This window comes from Crinia signifera, chromosome 6 (genome assembly GCF_055691185.1).
Source record: "Crinia signifera chromosome 6, ASM5569118v1, whole genome shotgun sequence".
Classification (NCBI taxonomy): Eukaryota; Metazoa; Chordata; class Amphibia; order Anura; family Myobatrachidae; genus Crinia; species Crinia signifera.
This window is the reverse complement of record NC_139222.1, coordinates 65,193,065-65,215,190: the sequence shown is the minus strand read 5'-3', so window position 1 is coordinate 65,215,190 and position 22,126 is coordinate 65,193,065.

Below are 22,126 nucleotides of genomic sequence, written 5' to 3'. Positions count from 1 at the left end.
CAGTCTGACTAACGGCTTTGTCCAAACACTGTTGATCTAATACTCGTCGACCATATAATCCCATTCCGATGGCGCAAATTAATTTATTTATTTTTTCTTAAATTTCTATGTTTTTTAACCTTAATAAATAGTTAATTACAGTTCGAAGTTGTCTGTGTGTTTTTTAAAAATGGAAAAGTATATGTGTAACTTGTTTATAATCTTTTAAATAAGCAAACTGTACATACTGTATATAGATTATGTTATGTTCACATGCTGTAAGGGTTAATGTGTGTAATGAATATAGTAGTAATGTGTTTCAGTATATATTAGGATTTAATTGATTCAAATAGACAACAATCCCTTTTTAATGAGGTTGCCTAATTGCATAAGTGGGTCATGTGTTCGCTGTGTGTGCTCCGAAAAATAGTGTTGTATTGAGCGTTAATACTCCGCATCGGTGCCTACGGCCAGGTTCCCGTACGTTCTAACGCGGTAAGACCGTGCTTACGCTGTAAGACCGTGCAGAATCTGTACGTGTCCACCGCACACGCAAGGTTTGCAGGTCGTCCGTACACACGCCCAATTCTTAAAGAGTGAGTCCGTCCGAATGCGGGGACTCAATGGGCGTTTCTACGGACGATGTCCGCATAGCGTTGTGTGGGGCCCGCTCCGTAAGAATTCGGGAATGTACGCACCGATCAGAATAAGGGCCAATATCTGCTTGTTATTAATTGTGCAATCAAGAAAAACATATCTACCACCAGAATCAGTTTTCACTTTGTTACAGACAAATGCAACAGACTTTTTTATTAAGACTGAAACACCCCTGGACGCAGATGTAAAGGAGGCATGGTAGGAATATCCAACCCACGGCTTCTTCAGTGCCATTAATTTTCCTCCCACCAAGTGTGTTTCAAGCAAGCAGACCACATCTGCATTATAGTGCCTAAGCTGATTTAGCACCCGCGACCTTTTGATCTTGTCGTTTATGCCCCTTATATTCCAAGACAATACGCTAATCATTTTAAGTTAGAAACATGGTTCCCGAACATATCTCCGTTACATCCCCGTCCATTCCCCGCTTTCCATTTTTTTTTCTGCCGCCACAGCATTATGTTGTATGCAACCCACACGTACCCGCCCACCCCCCACCCTGTATACCTATCTGCCCCTGGCATACCTAATCCCCCTCCCCCATTCCCATCCTGCTGACAAAATACTGAAAAGACATACAAAAAAAGAAGAAAAAACAAAAAAAAGACATCAAAATACACATACAACATAGATAACACCATTGACATCCCCCTTTCACAGGGAGCCTACTAAATAAGCCACCAATATGTGGGGAGCTCCCTGGCAGAAGGACTATATTTTAAGGCATATTATTATCGTCTGCCTAGTCCGTCGCCAGCTGCCGATCCCCCGGGACCCGGTTATCGAGCCATTTTGCCACTTCGTTAGGGGTATGAAAAAAAATTGTCTCGTTGTCGGCTACTACCCGTAGCTTTGAAGGAAACATCATAGAATACTTGAGGTTACATTCCCTAAGCCTTCTTTTAATCTCAATAAATTTAGCTCTGTCCTTCTGGACCTCTAATGCGAAGTCAGGGAACGCTGGCACCCGGGTCCCATTCCACTCGAGTGGCCCCTCTGTGCGGATTAACTGCAGTACAGTGTCACGGTCTTGAAAGTTCAAAAATTTTGCAATTAGTGTTCATGGGGGGGCACCCGGCGGTAAGGGTCTGAGCTATGGGCTCTTTCCACAGCCAGTTGGTCTGAAAAGGAGTTTTTACTGAATCTATCGGTCAGCCATTCAATAATGAACTTAGGGGCATCTGCACCCTCCTGCTGCTCGGGCAAGCCCACGAAACGAAGATTATTTCTTCTTAATCTCCCTTCGACGTCCAATAGTTTAGACTTCATTTCTGACATTTGAGATATATTTTTAACCTTATGACCCCACTGGTTATTTGCATCCTCCAGGGCCGATATTCGCGCCTCTGTTTCTGTAATTCTCTCGACTGCAGTTTTGAGCTCGGACTTAATCGATGATATTTCTGTCTGGACAGTGTGAATTTGCTCAGATAACTGTTGCTCACTATTATTAATTGCTTCCAGCACTTGTTGGAGCGTAATTTCTGGGCTCTTAGGTGGACTTTTACTTTTTTACCGGGGTCGATTGTGGTGTCGACGTGGGGGTTTGTGCCGAGGTCCCACCCTGTGCCCGGGCGTACCTCTCGAGGCGGGCAGCAGCCGCTGTATTGCCAGTTTTTCCCATTATGCCGACTCTCAACAAACGGCTGGAGTATGTTCCAGCTACAGATAGAGAAAAAAGAAAAACAAAAAAAAGAACTTCCCAGTGAATTACAGTTATTGCCTCAATGGACGCACAACTGCGTCAGGTCCCAGTAGGCAAGGGAAAAAAAGAAAAAAAAAGTCAATATTAATCAGGTGTTTGAGAGACAATAACGATTCTGTCCAATTAGCTATTAAATACTGTAGCACCAATAACTGTCCAGTTACACTGCTGACTTTTTGCTGATACTGTGGTCACTTTTCCGCTAAAGCAGGGTTAACTCAGACGCCTAGGCACTGTATAGATACCAGTTAACAATCGTCAGGATGTAACTCAGGAGACAGGCAGAGGGAATGACAACTTTTCTGCCCTCTCTCATGCATCCACACCAGAGGCAGAGATAGGGTATAGCACTAGTCCCAAGGTCTTTATAGCTGTTATATCCAGTAGCAGTCAAGCTAAATCAGAGGGACCCGTGGTGCAGGGAGAGGAAATCGGACCAAGATATACAAATGCCCAGCTCTAATGGCTAAGACCTCTAGTATTGACTCATTTCAATTTAGTCCAGCACAATCAAGCCTATAGATAATAAATAAGTTTTGATACTGCACCGGGGTGTTGCTGCTGGTTTCTGCAGAGTTCAGTGTCCACCTCTGATCTGTCGACACGTGGAGATTGGCGTTAGTTTTCCCTCCAGCTACTGCAGCTGACTGTAGGCAGGGTCTTACCCCCTCCTTACTGCCTCTCCACTTGGTCCAAGCTGCGGTTCTCACGCACAGGGGATAATAGCGGGGAACGCTCTCACCGTTCCATCCCCTGGTTCAGATGTTCGACCCTCCGTCTCTACAGGATAGCAGGGCTTTCCGGCACACACCCATTACTGGACGCGGTCACCCCTCCAATGCGCCGTCCAAGTGCAAATGCCGTGAATAAGCGGCGGCACTGCACTCCCCGGCTCCTGTTCAGGCTGAGGGCTCGCAAGTGTCTGCTGACGTCTGGGGGCTTGCTAGCGTCTGCTGGCGTCTACTGGCGTTTGCACGTGCTGCAGTGCCGGCGTCAGTATAGGACCGGGTAATAGTTTCCGGGTCAGCCGGGTTGTGGCTGCCGGGGGCGGGCTAGGACTCAGTTCCAGCAGGCGTCCATCTACCTTCCAGGGAGCTCACTCGCCGACCTCCTCACTCCCGCACCGCCGTGGCCACGCCTCCACTCATATGTTTGCTTTTTGGTGTGCTCGCCTCTCATTGGCTTAGGCCTTCGCTCGATCACCCGCTCGGGGGCAGCGACCCCACCCAGATGGGTGGGTAGTCAATGCAGTAGGTCGAGCGGATACCGCTTGTTAGGGTAGGCTTGATTACATATAGATTGTGTGGGTGAAGCTTAGTTAATTAGCCGTTCTTTCTGGGCCACCATTAATTAATTATTAATAAATGAATCTATCTTAAAAGTGCTAAAATAAATCAGCTAACAATTTCTGCCAAACCTAAGTCTCCAAGTCTTTATTTCAGGTTTAGTGTGTAAGTCTTGAAATGTTATGTATATACATGCTAGAGGTCACACACATCAGATGCTAAGATGTTTAAGCTAACACAAAAGGAAACCTAGGCCAGGGGTATTACATGACAAAAAGTTTCCTGTAAACAAATGTTTTTTGAATTATTGAAGAAGAAGGGTGGTGGGTACCAAGCAGATAGCAGAATGATCTGAATGAGGAAGTCAAGTTATTCCAACCGCACCTCTGTATGGGGGAGATTCTGTAAACTAAAAATGCGGTTAAAAATGCAGGGATGCATTTTGGGATGCTCTAAGCATCCCCCACCGGGTTACCACGACGGGGGGGGGGGCATCACCAGAAAAATCTGGCGATGCCCCATAGAAGCCTATGGGATTCTAACGTGACCCCTCGCCGCCCCGCACTGACCCCCGCCGCCCCGCACCCCCCTCCCCCTTGCCTGTGTTCGGGCAGCACAGAGCTGTGCTGCCCGGACCTGTGACCTCCTCCTCCCTGCACTATGATCCTCTTCCGGGTGCAGGGAGGAGGGGAGCCCGGCACAGCAGCAGCGCCGGGTAAGGGAGGGGGGAGCCGCCGGGTCCGGACCCGCTGTCTCCTACCGCAAAGGACAGCTCTTAACGCAAGAGCTGTCCTTTGCCATAATGATTGCATATGTAAGAGCATATGCGATAATTATGTTTGCGGTAGCCGGCTATGGGCGGCGGTAAGGGGGCGCGGATGTTAGGGCATCCCCCCCATATCTCCTCCTCCCGGCCATCAGCCTATGCTTATGTGAGGGTAGAGTAAGACTCAGTTTTGGGGATACGCTCTCTAACAGATCCCCAAAGAAAGAGAGATTGAAATGTACCACAGCCGTTATGACTCTAGGAAATACCCTGGATGCACAGGCACAGAAAACACATCCTGTGAAATGGCAGATATGCACAGCCTAGAGACAACGACATTACCTGGGATAACAGGGCTACACTGTACAGCTCTGTTAGATACAGGGGCAGATGTTTTATTATTTTACAGGTCACACTAAGGTGACCTCTTTTACAGGTATTATTATTATTATTATTATTATTTTATTTATAAGGCGCCACAAGTGTTTCGCAGCGCCGTACAAAGGAACAATACAGGGAGACAAAACTTGGCATAACATTGAATAAATAACAAAAATACAGTACAAATAAAGAGCACCACAGTTCAATACACATTACAGCTTAAATGTAAGTAGTGAGGACCCAATCAACATACAACTAGAGGCTTGAGGCCAATGATGGAGATGAGTATGAAGATGGTCACTGAGTGTTGGAGTAAAGGAGAGCTGTGAGTGAAATGTGAAGAGAAGTGGGCTTTGACAACAGGAGGGAAGAGGGCCCTACTCGGAGGAGCTTACAATCTAGTAGGAAGGGGAGACAGACAGATTACAAGAGGTGCAAGCGAGGGGGTGGTGGTTAGATAGCAGGATGTAAACAGGCAAGGGGTCGGAGAACCAGCTGGTTTATGCAGTGGAAGGGTACGTTTTGATGAATAGGTGAGTTTTCAGTGCCCGTTTGAAGCTTTGGAAGGTCGGGGAGAGTCTAATGGAGCGAGGGAGTGCGTTCCACTGAAGGGGTGCAGCACGGGCAAAGTCCTGTACTCTAGCATGGGATGTAGTGATCAGGGTGGAGGAGAGACGACAGTCGTCAGCCCACCGTAGAGGGCGGGAGGGTGTATGAATGGAGATGAGGTTAGAGATATATGGAGCAATGGAATTAGAGATGGCCCTGTATGTGAGTGTGAGGTGTTTGAAGAGGATTCTGTAGGGGAATGGAAGCCAGTGCAGATTTTGTTGAAGGGGAGTAGCAGAATTAGAGCGGCGGGGACAGATTGGAGAGGAGCTAGTTGGGATTGAGCGAGGCCGGTGAGAAGAGCATTACAGTAGTCAAGCCGTGAGATGACTAATGAGTGGATGATCAGCTTAGTTGCACTCTGTGAGAGAAAGGGCCTGATGCGAGCAATGTTGCGGAACTGGAACCGGCAAGAATGGGCCAGGGCTTGGATGTGGGGTGCAAAGGAGAGGGAGGAGTCAAGAGTGACACCCAGGCAGCGGAGTTGGGGAACAGGGGAGATGATGGTGTTGTTAACAGTGATAGAGATATTAGTAGGGGGCATAGCTCTGGGTGGGAGAAAGATAATAAGTTCGGTTTTGTCCATATTCAGCTTCAGAAATCGCTCAGACATCCAGGTAGAGATGGCAGCGAGGCAGTTGGAAACTTGAGAGAAAACAGTGGGGGACAGATCAGGAGAGAAGAGGTCGATTTGGGTGTCATCTGCATAGAGATGATATTGGTATACTAAGGGTGAGAAAAACCAGCACTGTCGGTTAACTGACAACTAACTGTTCAGTGTATTACAAACAAAATGGTACCATAAACCCACCCTCTTTTACAAAATGGCGGTGGCCCTACCAATGGCCTAGTGGGTGGGGGAATTGGTGCCCCACAGGGGACCACAACACCGAGCCCACCGAGTATGCCACAGCCCATGCACCAGTAGTCCCCCCAAAATTGAAGCAGGCATACTAACAGAGCCACTGACTCTGTACGCCCCAGCAGCTGTATGCCCCAGAACCGGGCAGACACCAGGAGGGCCCCATTCACTCAACAGCAGGGAGACCCTGTCAAATACTGCCACCCCATGTATCCAGATTACCCACGTCCCCTCTAACCTGAGTGGCCTCGCAGTAAAAATGGAGCTGCTGAATAAGCCTAGTGCCTCAAAGTACACCCACGGCAGCAAAAAGCAAAGCCAAGGCAACCAAAGCAGCCATATGGCAAGACCCTGCAGAGCAGCAGCAGGCAAACGGCGAGACCCTGCCAGAGCAGCAGCACCAAGGCGGCAGAAACCCCTGCTGGAGCTAAACACCGTGCCTGATGTGGAAAAAACCCGGCGCCCCAATGGACTGCGAGCCCGCAACCATAAATGGACGCTGGTCTGCAGCCCAGCAAAGATGCTATGCCCGGATACAGACGGTGCAGCCACTCCCTCAGCTGTGCCGAAGGCCCTCGATTCGTGACTGGAAGGGCAGGTGCGCCAGCGAACGCCTGTGGTCTCAGTAACTGCAGGCTCTACAGCGTTACCGTGGAACCATCCCTGACTGGGATGATTTTAAACAGTCGAGACCCAAAAATAAGAATGAAGGAAGATTAGGAAAGAGAAAACAGGAGAGGAAATTAAGGAAGAATACAATAAAACAGATTCAGGTAAAGATATAAAAAAGAAGAATTATAAGAATATAAGAAAAGAGAATAATTCACAGGACACTACTGATCTGACCACCAAATCTGTTGGGGACCTGGGGACCCCCAGCCGTGTGCTTAGGCCTAGCAAACATAACACAACAGAGGAATAAATAAAAAGAGTCATTTGTGCCTGTTAATATTTGTATTTATTAATTTATTAATAGCTATTCTATATAGCGCAATTAACCTGCAGCGCTTTTCAGGGAATATTGAGCATTCACAACAGTCCCTATGCAAGTGTAGCTTGCAATCTAAAACCACACATACATTCTAGGATTAATTTTGTTGGGAACAAATTTTCCTAAAGTGTAGTTTTGGAGTGTGGGTGGGGGACCTGAGTGCCCGGAGAGTGTGCAGGCTCCGCCCGTTGGGACCTTGATTGTGGTCGGGCCTATGATCTCAGTGCTGTAGGGCAGTTGAGCATCTAGATAAGTGCTTCTCTGCCAAAGTGCATCTTGCAAACAGTTAGTTACATCCCAAAAACTTCTGCGGTACCTTTTTTTTTTTTTGGGGGGGGGGGGGGGGGGGGGCTTATATTTGCAAGGCACAGAATCATTTAATTATGGTTATGGCCTTTTCAGCGTTTAGTGTTATAGTTATTTATTGTTATTATTAATAAGAAGATAAGATAGTTTGCTGAATTCTCTACATTTTAGCCGCGGTAGTAAGTAATTGTCTCTCGCATATTCTGTATATTGACAGCATGAGTCATTCGGTACGTTTGGACTGTGAAAATCATCAGGCTTATGAATGTATATAATGTGCACAGGCATAGTCAAACACCCTGAAGGCCCCCCCCCCCCCCCCCCCTCCTCGTTATTCTGTTAGTCCCTGGTTTTCGGCTATGCTGTCATCTCTGTAGTAAATTTTAACATGAGCTACTCTGACTACAGGAACGAGGGCTTAGTGGCAATGTTTGTGTCATTTGCAGTAAGGATATATTGGGGGGGGATCTTAGAATGCACACCCAAGATACATGAGGTGCTATCATGCTGGGACTTGTAGTTCTGCAAAGAAAAATACATGGTGCAGATGCACACTCCATATTATTAATCAATAATAGAGGCTCTTGGTATATTAATTGGCCAAGAAATATTTGCCCACCAACCAGCTTCACGGTGGCCTCATTTCTGGTGGGTCCCTAATACTAAGTTTGAATCTGGGGTGCGGAACCCCGAAAAGGTTAAGTAAGGATATAGGCTGGGCGACAATTTCAATTTCTGATTACTGTATGTTAAGGACCGTGGGTCTACTGGGGGATGGGCGATGATTCCTTGAGGTATTCCTCTAAGAGTCTTCATATTAATATACAACATGGTGTGTATTTTATTTAGGCACTTGTTTCCTAGCACGACGCCCCCAATTTTGATTGTATTACATCTTATACAATGCGATGCGATCCGATTTTTAATTGTACAAGCACCCTGATGGGTGCTTTTAATGTTAAATGCACCCCCATTGGCAACGCCACCCTCACTATCAACACCAACCCGAAGCGTGGCGAGCGTAGTGAGCCCGCGAGGGGCAGTGGTACGCGTCCTCTGACCTTTTCATACCCCATTATCCACCTCGGTGTGGAGTTGATTCTAGATAGTGTGGCGAGCGCAGCGAGCCACCGAGCCTGAAGCGTGGCGATTGCAGCGTGCCCAGCGAGGGGACACGGATTACTTTACATGTATTGCGCTTCGCTCGCCACACTTCGGGCTTGTATTCCACGTCCCCTCACGGGGCTCGCTGCTCTCGCCACTCTTCGGGCCCGGTGGCTCGCTGCGCTCGCCACACTATCTAAAATCAACTCCGCGTCATCGTGGATAGTGGGGGTATGAAAAGCTCGGAGGACGCATACCATTGTATACCTTATTTAGTGTAATGGTATACGATGCGATGGGCACCATGCTAGGAAACAAGTACCTTTATTTATGCTGGGGTGTTCACAGGATAGAGGATATCCTTAGCAGTAGTGTTCTGAAAGCATCCTCTAGTTTATCCGTTTGCACGCCCATGGTTTACACTGTTACACCCCTGCTAACCACCTGCACATGTGTACAGGGCCATTCTGGACTACATTTGTGGGTACGGCGTCATTGCCCGTATTTCACAGGGTTTTGCTAAGATATGTTTCGTAGGGGGTAATGTAGGTGAGATGGCGCGATGAGGTTGCTGCTGGGACTGATATTTTAGGAAGGAAGTATGTCTTTTTGTGTCTCCTTTTTAATGCAGATGCTGTACACATCGAAAGAACATCAGTCGTTTGTGGTTGTGGTGATGGACCCAGCTGGTCAGGCTGGTGTATCATCTTATGATCTTGATGGTTCTTCTCTAACTGCACAAATGAGGACAGGGTCCATGGAATTATGGATCCCAATTTTTTTATCTACCCAGGTGTCCGGGGAGGCAGATATTTGTATGTTGCATTGACACTGTTGCTAACCTGAGGCTGGGAGCTGGGCCAGTGATAGGGTAGGTCAATGGACAAATATGGTATAACACACCGACAGCTGGGATTCTGACAGTCATTAGCCCAATGTCGGAATCCCAACTGCCCGGTCTCAGGCTGTGCTTGCCACTCTGCGGGCGCTGTGGCCTCAATACACTCACCACCTATTGTATTATCCCTCTATGGGTATCGTGTACCCCCACGAGGGAGAATAGCCGCTGCCCGTCTGTCAGCGTTTTAGCAGTCGGAATTCCGATGTCGGTTTAATGACTGTCAGAATCCCAACTGCCGGTCAGTCATCCGGCACCCCAATGGACACCCATCTCTGGGGATGTTGAGTTTTGCTTTCCAGTGGCCTGCATTTAGACACATGGGTTCTTGATTTTGGTGATAGGTTTACGCTGAGAGTTTGCATGCGGTTTTACTTTATATTTCATTTATTGACACTGGAGACGGCAAATTACGCATAAGCAGGTCATCATAATCTTTATTCGTTTAATTTAGCATGCTCAGTTACTCCTGAGGGCTCGGAGTAAACTATGTGGTGTGGTGCACATCCCATGGTGCTACCTCTGGAAATTGTGATAAATTATATGAAAAAGTAATGTAATAAAGTTCTTATCTGTCTCCGTTGTTTTCTCTATCCTGAGTCACTTTCCAGTGAGAATTCTTGTAGTCTTGGTCCGTAGCACATAAAAAACAAAAAGAAGGGGTATATACTTTGTGGAAAAACAGTCAGATTTTCTATAATGAGATTCTGTTAAAGGTAAGGATCTGTTGCAACACATCTGGGGTGAAATGTAATAGGATGAGAGAATCAGAAAGTGAGAGATTTGGTAAGAAATCTCCAGTTTTTTTAAAGCGGCAATCACTTACACTGAAAACTCAAACTGGTGTAGCAGTGCAAATGATTGCTGTTTTAAAAAAACTGGAGATTTCTTACCAAATCTCTCACTTTCTGATTCTCTCATCCTATTACATTTCACCCCTGGTGTCCAAATTTTGCTTGAAAGCAATCCATAAATTGTTATGTAACCCCATAATGGTATCTTTAAGTTTTTCAATAAGTAACAGGTGCGTACCCCAGTCACTTCTATCAACAAAAAATTAAGCATATAAAGGTTTCTTTATTCTTTAAGATTGCATACCCGTACTCACGTGGTCGGTGGAGTGATGATACATATAAAGGTATCTTTTTCCATGTATATAAAAACGAAGTATCCATAAAATATAGTAAAATTCAAAGGTAGAGGGTAGGTCCTACAAACTGGGTATAGATAACAAAAGAAAGACGGCCAGGCAATCCAGATAACTAACCATCTAACTCAGGGTAAATCGCCAAATGTTTCACCTAAAAGTTCCTCTCCAATGCAGGTCCCTACGGTGCCAACATGTTTCGAAACCTAAGGTTTCTTCCTCAGAGCTGTCTCAGGGCTCTCATAGTTCGGTAGAGACAGCAGGAATTAAGCAGCCTCACTATTGTTGCGCTATAGTCCTGGCGGATGTTTCTTGGCATGCATGGATGAGAGGCATACCTACTTCTCGGTCCTAATTCCTAGTCTATGCGAGTATACCTGGCCAATATAATTCATTTTTATTCTGATTCTGATTAATGATCTAGGGCAAGTTGTCTAACAGGCTCAATGATCATTAACGCCTTGCAAGCCATGTGAGTGGTGTTTTAATTTTACATGTGGCTGGTGATCCGGCACAGAGGAAGAGTAAGCATATAAGAATGAGGTATCCTGAATCCGGGTCTTCTACTGGATGACTACGGGACACACCTGTATTGGTGCTGTTTAGGCGGACGTGGTTCGAGTTGGCCTTACTTAGGTTGCTATTTGGACACTGGGTAGGCGGAGGTCTGGTGCATTTCACTGTTTCAGCGGATCTTCACCTGTCAGTGTGTCCCCTTGAGGATTTATCCGCTTGCCACAAATGCCTTTTGAGTTTGCGGGGGTCTTGGCAAATTTTTTGGGTTACCATCAGTTTAAATTTTGGCTAGCGGAACCTTTTTTGCCTCAAGTCAAAATGGGCAACCCACTCCCACACTATGATCAATGAGACGTTGTTAACAGTATGGCTTGTTAGGTGGATGGGTCGGTAAACCCTTTGGTTGCAATGTATTTCAGTAGTTTATGCATGGGTTTACGGAACATTCTTATATTTATGATTTTCACTTAATAGGCAAAGATACCCACCTTGTTTAATATATTCATTAATGATATTGGAAGTGACATAGTGAGTAAAATTGCAATAATTGTTGATGACACAAAATTGAGTAAGGAAATTAACTCAAGAGCGGATGTGGAAACACTACAAAGTGACTTAAATAAACGGGAAAGGTGGAAAATGCAGTTTAACGTTGTTAAATGTAAAGTAATTCATTCTGGGAACAAAAATGAACAAGCTACTTATAGGCTAAATGGAGTTATCATAGGGAACTGTGCTGTAGAGAATGACTTGGGGGTCATCATAGATGAAAAATTGCGTAATAGTGCACACTGCTCAAGTTCAGCAGCAAAAGCAAACCGGACACTGGCATACATTAAAAGGGGTATGGATTCAAGGGATGCCAATCCATTGAGACCACACTTGGAATTCTGTGTTCAGTTCTGGGCACTGCACCTTAAAAAGGACAAATTAATTGGAAAAGGTACAGAGAAGGGCGACTTAGATGGTAAAAGGTCTCAAATCACTAGAATACAAAGGCTGAATATGTTTTCGCTGCAGAAACGGAGGTTGAGAGGAGATATGATTAGTATGTTGAAATACAGGATTGGGAATCATATGGAACTGGGAGATGATTTGTTCACTAACTGGTCTATACTTAGGACACAAGGGCATGTACTGTGGCTCGAGCAAAATAAATTTGGTACTGAATTAAGAAGAGGATTCTTCACCATTAGAGCAGTAAAATTCTGGAACTCATTGCTGGCGGAGGTGGTTACAGCAACTAATGAATTTAACTCAAAACTGGATACATTTTTGGCCACTAAGGGAATCCTATAGATATGATTTAGTTGACTTAGTCAAGTCAAATAGGTTGAACTCGATGGACTAACGTCTTTTTTCAGCCTTAATTACTATGTTATGTTACTATGATACTATTGTACGAATGATAGAAAATCGATTGATGGCATATCTTGCCATTGATGATTTTGATTGTAATTTCAGTAGCTACGGTTCAGGGTTGCTGTTCTTTTTAGGTTGAGGGCTAGTTGTGGTGGCGGTGCAGGTTTTGAGGAACCTGGCAGTTGGCCAGTGCAGAATGGTTGTATGTTTTGATTATGATTAAAGTATGGGTTGAAGCACAGTTTAGGGAATATGGGCATCACCGGTCCAGGTGGGTTCATGTGCCACTTTATGATTAGCTGTCATATCTATATGAATTATTATGGGGCAGTTGGCACAATTTTTATTCCTATAGGTTTAGTGAGTGATCAGCTCTGTCCTTACGACTCATGTCGTGGTCAGGGATAGTGTCAGAAGGTCGATCCCTGACCATGGAGAAGGAAGTTGGCCCAGTGGTAGATGTTTAATCTAATTGTTAGTGTTATTTTCTGGCAGAAGGACGATCTTTATTTTTGAAGGGGTCAAGTATAATGGCAGAAGGTCGATTCTTGACCATCAGGGCAGTTGGCCCTTTACTCATTTTTAATTTAATTACTTTTGTATAATTTTGTTGTCCATTTTTTCGACCATTCTTCTCACCGACCTCCTTTGTTTAGAGGAGGCACCTTTTTATTAAAACCTTAGTTATAAATAGGCCTTCATCTTCAAGTAAAATATATATTTTACTTTATCTTCTAGTGTGTACACTTGATTAACAATGCGTGCCCCCAAGTGTTGTTAATGCGTCCGGACAATGGAGGTTCTCATTAACTACGGCCATGATACAGTGGCAGCATGGCTGTTGCTCTTCCCCCCTGCTGTTGCTCACCTCCGAGCCAGCATCAGCAAGTGTGTATGCAATTGCCAATGCCGGCACCCCCAGATATTGGCTTCGACTGGGTCACCTAGTGTGTATGGGGCTTTACAAGCAATCCATAACTCAAGATCTTATATTTTAATGCAAGTTCCAAACCGGGGAAAGCCCCAAAACTGGATTCGGTTTGATTCAGATCCCTTAAATTTTGGTGAGCTTGGATTTCTAAAAAGCAAATGACCCACTGTAGGTAAAATTACTATTTCTTAAAATAATGTCAAATGTTACTGCGAAAAAGAAATAATAATAGTATACAATGTGGCAAGTAAAGCCACTACTTATCTCCTGGGCAACATGCCTCTTTACAGGTAACTCCCAACATTTTTAATCCCATACTCCAGGATTTACCTGGTGTGCCGCGACCAGTTGCAAGATGTGCCGCAGAGCCAAAGTGGAACAATGGCACAGATGTATCAAGCTTCAAAAAGTGATAAAGGAGAGACTGATAAACAAGCCAATCAGTTCCTACCTGTCATTTTTCAAACCCAGCCTGTGACATGACAGGTAGGAGCTGATTGGCTGGCTGTTAATGACTCTCCCCTTGATCACATTTTGAAGCTTGATACATCTGTCCCAATGTGATTTATGTGCATTGTGGTTGTATTCTTTATGGGACTCAACATAATTATTATTTAGTGTGGAGACCAATGTATGTGGGGTTTTTTTGTTTTTGTTTTTTACTGTGTGGGGGCCAATATGATGTTTTTTTCCCCATGGGGTATTGATGGTGTTCTTTGGCAGTTTTAAAATATTGTTCAGTGTGTCACGAGTAAAAAAAAAAGTTGAGAATCAATGTCATGCCTTATTATATTGCCCATATCAACTCATACAATAAGCCAAAATGAATACTCACTGACGGCAAAGGATACGGCAACTTCTTTTGTGTAATTTATGGGCATATTAAAAAAAAATTACAGGAAATGGGAAAAGTTCTCGAAAGCACAGAAACGTTACACATAAAACTCACACATCTTGTAGAGATGAGGAGAGCGGAATACAAGTGTATTATTACCAGGGCTTAAACTGGTCAATCAGAGGTGGGGGAACTCATTTATCTATGCCACCTTATTAACCCCCTCCTCTACCCCCATTAGGGCCAGTGGTAGGGTTTTTGGCATCCTCTTGCAAACTAGAATGCTTTTCTGTGAGAATTACTGTTCAGGGCCAATGTGGAGTTTAAAATGTTCCACCTCACCATTAGAGGTGGTGGAACTCAGTTCCACCCCGTTCCCCTTCACTTTAACCCCTGATTATTACACTAACTCCTTATTTTTCCTAGTTCTAAATTAAAGAGGTCAATACAAGCTTGTTGTAGGGGAAGCAACATACACTGTAGATTTGGTTCATTAAATCTGTTTCTTTGAATGCTCATAAAACAGTCCAGAGTTTGCTACTGGGCATCGCTGGAAATGATTATATTAATAAAACATCTATTAAAACTCCAAAGCTGCATCACTGGCTCATTTAATGGATGGAATTGTTTCTTGTTCCTTCCACTGAGGGATAAAAGCTGTCTCCTCTCTCAGAGAGGGTGGCTCCTCTATAAACGTTCTCAGGAGGAGAGAAGAGGCTTTGCCCCACGGATATTTTGTAGGCCACATCAATAAGGAAAAACTCTGCGAGGAGGAGGGGATTGGGGAAATGTAATTGTGAACATCTTTCTGCAGGAAGCTGGGCCCCTCAACCCACTGGAGTATTTTAGGATGGGACTTATTCACAAAACACATGATGACAAGGAGGCACAAACATTCTTACTGATAATAATTTAAACACACTGTTTCAGGAAGAAGAAAAAAAATGACAGTCAATCCCAATTAATGAACTCGGGGTGAGGCTGAAAATGTGTGTACAAAGAACCGTATTAAAGCAAATTACTGCACCTGCCAATATTACATGAACTAATAGTGAATTTTCATTGCTTTCGCTATAACTACGAGACTGTTCCCTCTTTTCGCAAAGCCATTGTCCTGTCATCTCTCAGCATGGATTTGACTCCAGTTATAATAAATTGTAATACCTGGAAATTAAAAAGCTATTACCTGTGGTGCCAGTTGACTCAGTGACCCAGACAGTTTCTGTCATGTCAGCAATTGTAAATGACAGATGGAGCACTGTAATTCCCAGCAGGACAATTGGGGACAGTTCCAGGGCATTTAACCTGGAGACAGTCTCAGTGAATGGCACTGGTGAGAGTGTGCATTTCAGGACACATACAAAGTTTTGTCAACACGTGTAAAATGGAATAATGAATTGTATGTTATTGCCTGCTTCATTGCACTAGTACTGTGACTGGCCATGAAAAGACCATTTTATAAATAGCAGGCCTTTTATTAACGGAACATTATCTGCAGTGAAATTGTGCTTAGCGAAGTAGGAGATTACTAGCACAATGAGAAAGCAGAGTGCAGAATTCAGAATGACGACTGCATATGTTGTAAAGCGCAACGGAATATGCTGCACTATATAAGAAACTGTAAATAAATATGTTCAGCGCAGAGACAGCATCTGAGGTATAAAAGGAAAAACAGATAGACGTCTAGGGACATGTACTCCATGTACTTTGAAATAATGGCAAATAGCACTGATAATGGGACTTTTACTGAGGGGTGGTTGGTTTCCCTCAAATCTTAAAATAGTCTAAAACAAAACTAAAACAAAGTACAAGTTGACAAATCAATTTTTTTCCCCCTCTTATACTTTGCCATAGGAGAATGGTTTGGTAATGTATCGCCACTTGTTGGCCACAAGTGGGATTGCAGCCGTGTATGTTGACTCTCTATAGAACCTATTTATAATTCACTGTGTTTTAAAATGATGTAGATACATGTCTCCATAATACGGGGGTATGTATTCTTTACTCTCTGTTACTGAGCTGCCAGTGACATCCTCCAGCTCCAACATTGTGCCTGTACTGGTTCCGGATGATAGATCTACAGTATCTAGACATAAGTAGAAATTTTGAGGAAGAATTACTTCACAGAAAGAGTAGTAGATAAGTGGAATAGCCTCCCATCAGAGGTGGTAGAGGCAAATACAGTAGTACAATTTAAACATGCTTGGGATAGGCATATTGATATCCTTACAAAAAAATAAGGATCAAATATGGGGCGAAATGTAATAGGGTGCGATTTTTAGACATGTGCGATTTTTGGTCAAAAACGGCCGAAATCGCACATTTTCCGAAAATCGCACATTTAATAGGTTGAAAATCGCGGTAAAAAAATCACACTTTTTACAGCGAAATCGCACTTTTAGAAGTGCGACTTTTAGTCACTTTTCAAATCGCATCCAGATGTTTTCCCATTATAAAGTATACAACTCGCAAATGTAATAGGGTGCGATTTTTGGTAAATGTTACCAAAAATTGCAAAAAAAATAGACCTGGTTCTGACAGGCGAATTTGACAGAACCATGCACAGATCATTGAGATCTGTGCATGGTCCTGTTAATAAAAATGTGTAAAAGTGTTTTTATACAAAAAAAACGGCGTAGGGTCCCCCCTCCTAAGCATAACCAGCCCCGGGCTCATTGAGCTGGACCTGGTTCCAAAAATACGGGGGGAACAAAAAGCATAGGGGTCCCCCGTATTTCTGAAACCAGCCCCGGACTCTTGGACCGGTCCTGGTTCCAAAAATACGGGGGACAAAAAATCTGGGGGTCCCCCGTATTTTGAAACCAGCACCGGGCTCCAACAGCCCGCGGTGTCATGCCACAGCCGGGGGACACTTTTTATACAAGGTCCCCCGGCCAAAACATGAGCACCGTGGCTGGTCAGCCTTGGATGGGGTACCTGGAGGAGTGGGGACCCCCCCCAATAAAGGGGTCCCCCCCCCCCAAGCTTCACCCGTCCAGGGCTGAAGCCCAGGGCTGTCACCGGCGTCCGTGGCCAGTGGACGCCGGCCTGATAGGGTTAAATCATACGTTACATTGCTTTATACCGGAGAACTACAAGTGCCAGCAGACCTCCCCCGCATGCTGGGACTTGGAGAACCACAAGTCCCAGCATGCGGGGCATTAATGGGCCCGCTGGGACTTGTAGTCCACCTGTAAAAAGAATGTTTATAAAAAACACACACACAGAGAAGTAAAAGTTTATTACACACACACCTCACTTTTACACCAGCGTTACTTACCATTCCTGGATCCAGCGCTGGTCTGGCTGCTTCACAGCCGGCTCCCCCCGCACTGACAGGCAGCGGGGAGAACCGGCTTTCTCCGTTGCCTCTAACAGCTTCTGTAGCTCTGTTCCAGCGCTACAGAGGCTGAGAGCGCAATTGGCCGATACGTCTCCATGGAGACGCATAGCTCAGTCCTGATTGGCTGAGCTATGCGTCTCCATGGAGACGCATAGCTCAGCCAATCGCGCTCTCAGCCTCTGTAGCACTGGAACAGCGCTACAGAAGCTGTTGAGGCAACGGAGAAAGCCGGTTCTCCCCGCTGCCTGTCAGTGCGGGGGAGCCGCCCCCAGACCGGGACTTAGCCCCACCTCCCAGCCAATGATGGTCCGGGAAAACCCCCATGCTGGACCATCATTGGCTGGTAGGCGGGGCTAAGTCCCGGTCTGGGGGCCGTGGGAAGAATGCTGCTGGGCACCCGGAGAAGCGCTGAAGACGTCCGGTGAGTATGAATTCTCTCCACAGGCACCCCAGTGGATTCTACTGGACAAGGGGACCGATCCTTCGTGGCAACATAGGTGAGTATTGGATGTATGGGCTCCAAATGTAATAAAGTTTTACTGTCAGTGTGTTTGTGTACTTTTTTAACTATTTGTACTACTGTGGGACTACAAGTCCCAGCGGGCCCTTTATTGCCCCACATGCTGGAACTTGTGGTTCTCCAAGTCCCTGCATGTGGTGCAGGCTTGCTGGGACTCATAGTTCCACAGCAATATACAATAGGATTTCAGCTATTTTTTACCACAACTATCAGCTCGATGCCTACAGCCCAGGGGCATCGAGGACAGCCCCGGGCTTCAGCATGGGCTGGTAAGTTCTGGAGGGGGGGGACCCCTTCTTTGGGGGGGTCCCCACTCCCCCAGGACCCCTGCCCATGCTGACCGGTCAGAGGGCTGAATGCTTTGGCCGGGGGGACTTGTATAAAAAGTCTCCCCCCAGCTGTGGCATTACCCTGCTGGCTGGTTGGGCCCGGTGCTGGTTCTTGAAATACGGGGGACCCCTAGTCATTTTGTCCCCCGTATTTTGGGAACCAGGACCGGCCCTTGAGCCTGGTGCTGGTTTTATAAAATGCACGGAACCCCAACTTGTTTGTTCCTGTGATTTTATGAAACCAGGACTGGCTCTTTCAGCCCGGGGCTGGTTATGCTCTGGAGGGGGGACCCCACGCCGTTTTTTTTTTTTTGGACCCAAAATCGCATATATGAAAATGCGCACATTTTCATGACTGAAAATGCGCACATTTTCATGACTGAAAATGAGCACAATTTCATGACTGAAAATCGCGGCAAATCGCATTTTTTGCCGCTAATTCGCATCTCATTACATATGCGAATTCGCGGCAAAAAACGCGATTTTTAAAGGTGCGATTTCTGGCGAGTTTGGAACTCGTCCAAAAATCGCACCCTATTACATTTCGCCCATGGTTTGAGTAGGGTTACCACCTTTTTGTTCAGAGATTCCCGGACAGTGGCCCTCCCCTTGACACACCCACTGACCCGCCCCCAGCTCCACCCCCAGTCCCGCCCTTTGACCCGCCTTATGTTGATTTTTTTTAACCTTTGCTTCAATTTCATTCTTGATTTTGCATACCATAATGCCAGTTACATGTTACATCACACACAGTAATGCCCAGTACATGTTATGCCACACACCATGATGCCAATTACATGATACGCCATACACCGCAATGCCCATTACACGTTATGCCAGGACTAAAAAAGTTTTTTTGTAAAGGAGGGATAATATGGACAGTGCGTGCCGAAGGACAACACGGACACCGTAATGCCAATTATACATCACACACCCATTCTTGATTTTGCATACCATAATGCCAATTACATGTTACATCACACACAGTAATGCCCATTACATGTTATACCAAACACCATAACGCCCATTACACATAATACCAAAAACCCTAATGCCCAATACATGTTATCCCAAACACTGTAATGCCCATTGCACGTTACATCACACACCGTGATGCCCATTACATGTTACACCTCACATGATGCCCATTACATCACACTCACTGTAATACCCATTACACATTATGCGACACACTGTAAGGCCCACATACACACATGGGGTGACTGAGCTGCATACACAGGGTGACAGAGAGCATACACACGGTGACAGAGCGCATACACAGGGTGACGGGGGGCACACACAGGTTGACGGGGGGCACACACAGGGTGACGGGGGACACACACAGGGCGACAGATGAAGGGACAGTAAGAGAGAGGGATAGGTTCACATATATACTGCGTGACAGAGGGGCATAGCTTACAAAAATTCCCCAACATGTCACAGCCTGTGACCCACATACACTATTTCACCTACATACACCCTAAAATGGTCTTCATCCACATACACCCTAAAATGGTCTTTACCCACATACACCCTATTATGTCACAGCCTGTGACCCACATACACTATTTCACCCACATACTGTACACCCTATTACTCCACTTTTTCCCATATATGCTCCATTGACCCAACATACACCTCCCCCCAGGACTCAGTAGAGTTGCCACTTCTGGTTAACACATCTGGGAGCCGGTCCGGCGAGATGAGTAGGCTTTGTAGGCGGCGGCAGGTTTTGATCTCCTTCCTTCCTGCCGCCTTCCCCCGGCGCAGGCTGCACAGTCAAGCAGCCGTCACAGCCTTACTGAATATTAGTGCAGCGCTGTCGGCTCAGACGGCTGTCACTCAGAGCAGCAGCAGGGCCGCGGATCTGTTCTCATCCGGCAACTACCCCCCACACCGCCGCAGCCACGCATCATTCTCCCCACGTTTCCCACGCTCCCCGCCAAAGTAAAAAAAACGAAAACAGCAGGATGCGGTGCAGACGGCAGCGGGCCCCAAGAACTCTCCGGTGCACCACTGCACCGCTGATAGTTCCGCCCCTGGCCCCCAGTGATGGAGCTTGGTCCCCGGCGACCGCAGCGAGGAAGTGCGGCTGCCTGACCCTCCCTGCTCTGTTCCCGGACAATGTATAGTCCGGGAACGCCACCCGCCCGGACTCCGGACACCCGGCTTAATTACCGGACTGTCCGGAGTAATCCCGGACGGGTGGTAACCCTAGGTTTGAGGCATACTTGAAAATGCGGGAGGCTTCCGACTTTTGCACCTGCCTCCCGAATTGGCGGGGGGCTGGGCCTGTACGGGAAGTCACAGTACAGTGATCTGCGCAGTGTGCGCACAACCCCGCGGTGGCCGAGCTGCTGTGTGCGCAGACCGGCACTTTGTGCATTGGGAGAAGCTGAGAAGGAGAGCCAGCTGCTGGGGCTTCACAGAGGCTGGCCCCGCCCACCACACTGAGGCTCCGTGTGTCAGATTCAGCCCCGCTCTAGCCTCTCACAGCTCCTCTGCATGTGCTGTGCAGTGTGCTGACCTCCTGCAAGTCCTGGCCTGAAATGAAGAACACAGCCAGGTGAGTGCTGCTGTGGGTACTGAGGGAATGGGATCTGTGTATAATGTATGTGTGTACGTGTGTGTACTACTTACTGGTTGTAATAATGGGGGGGGGGGGGGGGCTGGTCTGTGTATAATTTACTATTGTGCTGTGTGTATTGAGTGTAATATGGGGGGGGGGCTGTGTATAACTACTATGTTGTGTGTGTGTGTGTGTGTGTGTGTGTGTGTGTGTTTGTGTGTGTGAATGTACTCAGTGCAATATGGGGGGGTTGTATAATTTACTGTTGTGTGCTGTGTATTATAATGTACTATGGTGGTGTGTAATATGTGGGGCAGACATGCCTTCCCTCCTGCTTTTAGCCAAAGTCCCCCCCCCCCCCTGCCTTGCAATTTGAAGCACAGCACCAGTATTCCCCAAAGATGCCCCCTCTTACAATGTGATTGCGCACGCTCAAGTTTAGAACAAACAGGGATGAGGCTTGAAAGGATGGCTGGTAGTCCTGTGGGAAGAACACAGCACGTGGCCTCGCCCCAAGTAGTGTGTCACCCCACCCCAAGCAGTGTGTCACCCCACCCCAAGCAGTGTGTCACCCCGCCCCATGCAGTGTGTCACCCCGCGCCAAGCAGTGTGTCACCCCGCCCCAAGCAGTGTGTCACCCACGCCCCAAGTAGTGTGTTGTTCACCATGCTTACAGACAGCCCTCTCTTGCTCACATCCCCCTCCCCCATCCAAGGCTTCCCTGACCCCCTCCCTCACACGTATCCCTCTTCTGCTCACTCTCCTCACATCCCCCCATCCATGGCACACCTGACCACCTCCCCACCCCACACATATACCCCTCTTCTGCTCACTTTCTCCTCACATCCCCCCATCCATGGCACACCTCCCCACCACACACATGTACCCCTCTCCGGCTCACATCCCCCCATCCATGGCACACCTGACCACCTCCCAACCCCACACATATACCCCTCTCCTGCTCACTTTCTCCTCACATCCCCCCATCCATGGCACCCCTGACCACCTCCCCACCCCACACTTATACCCC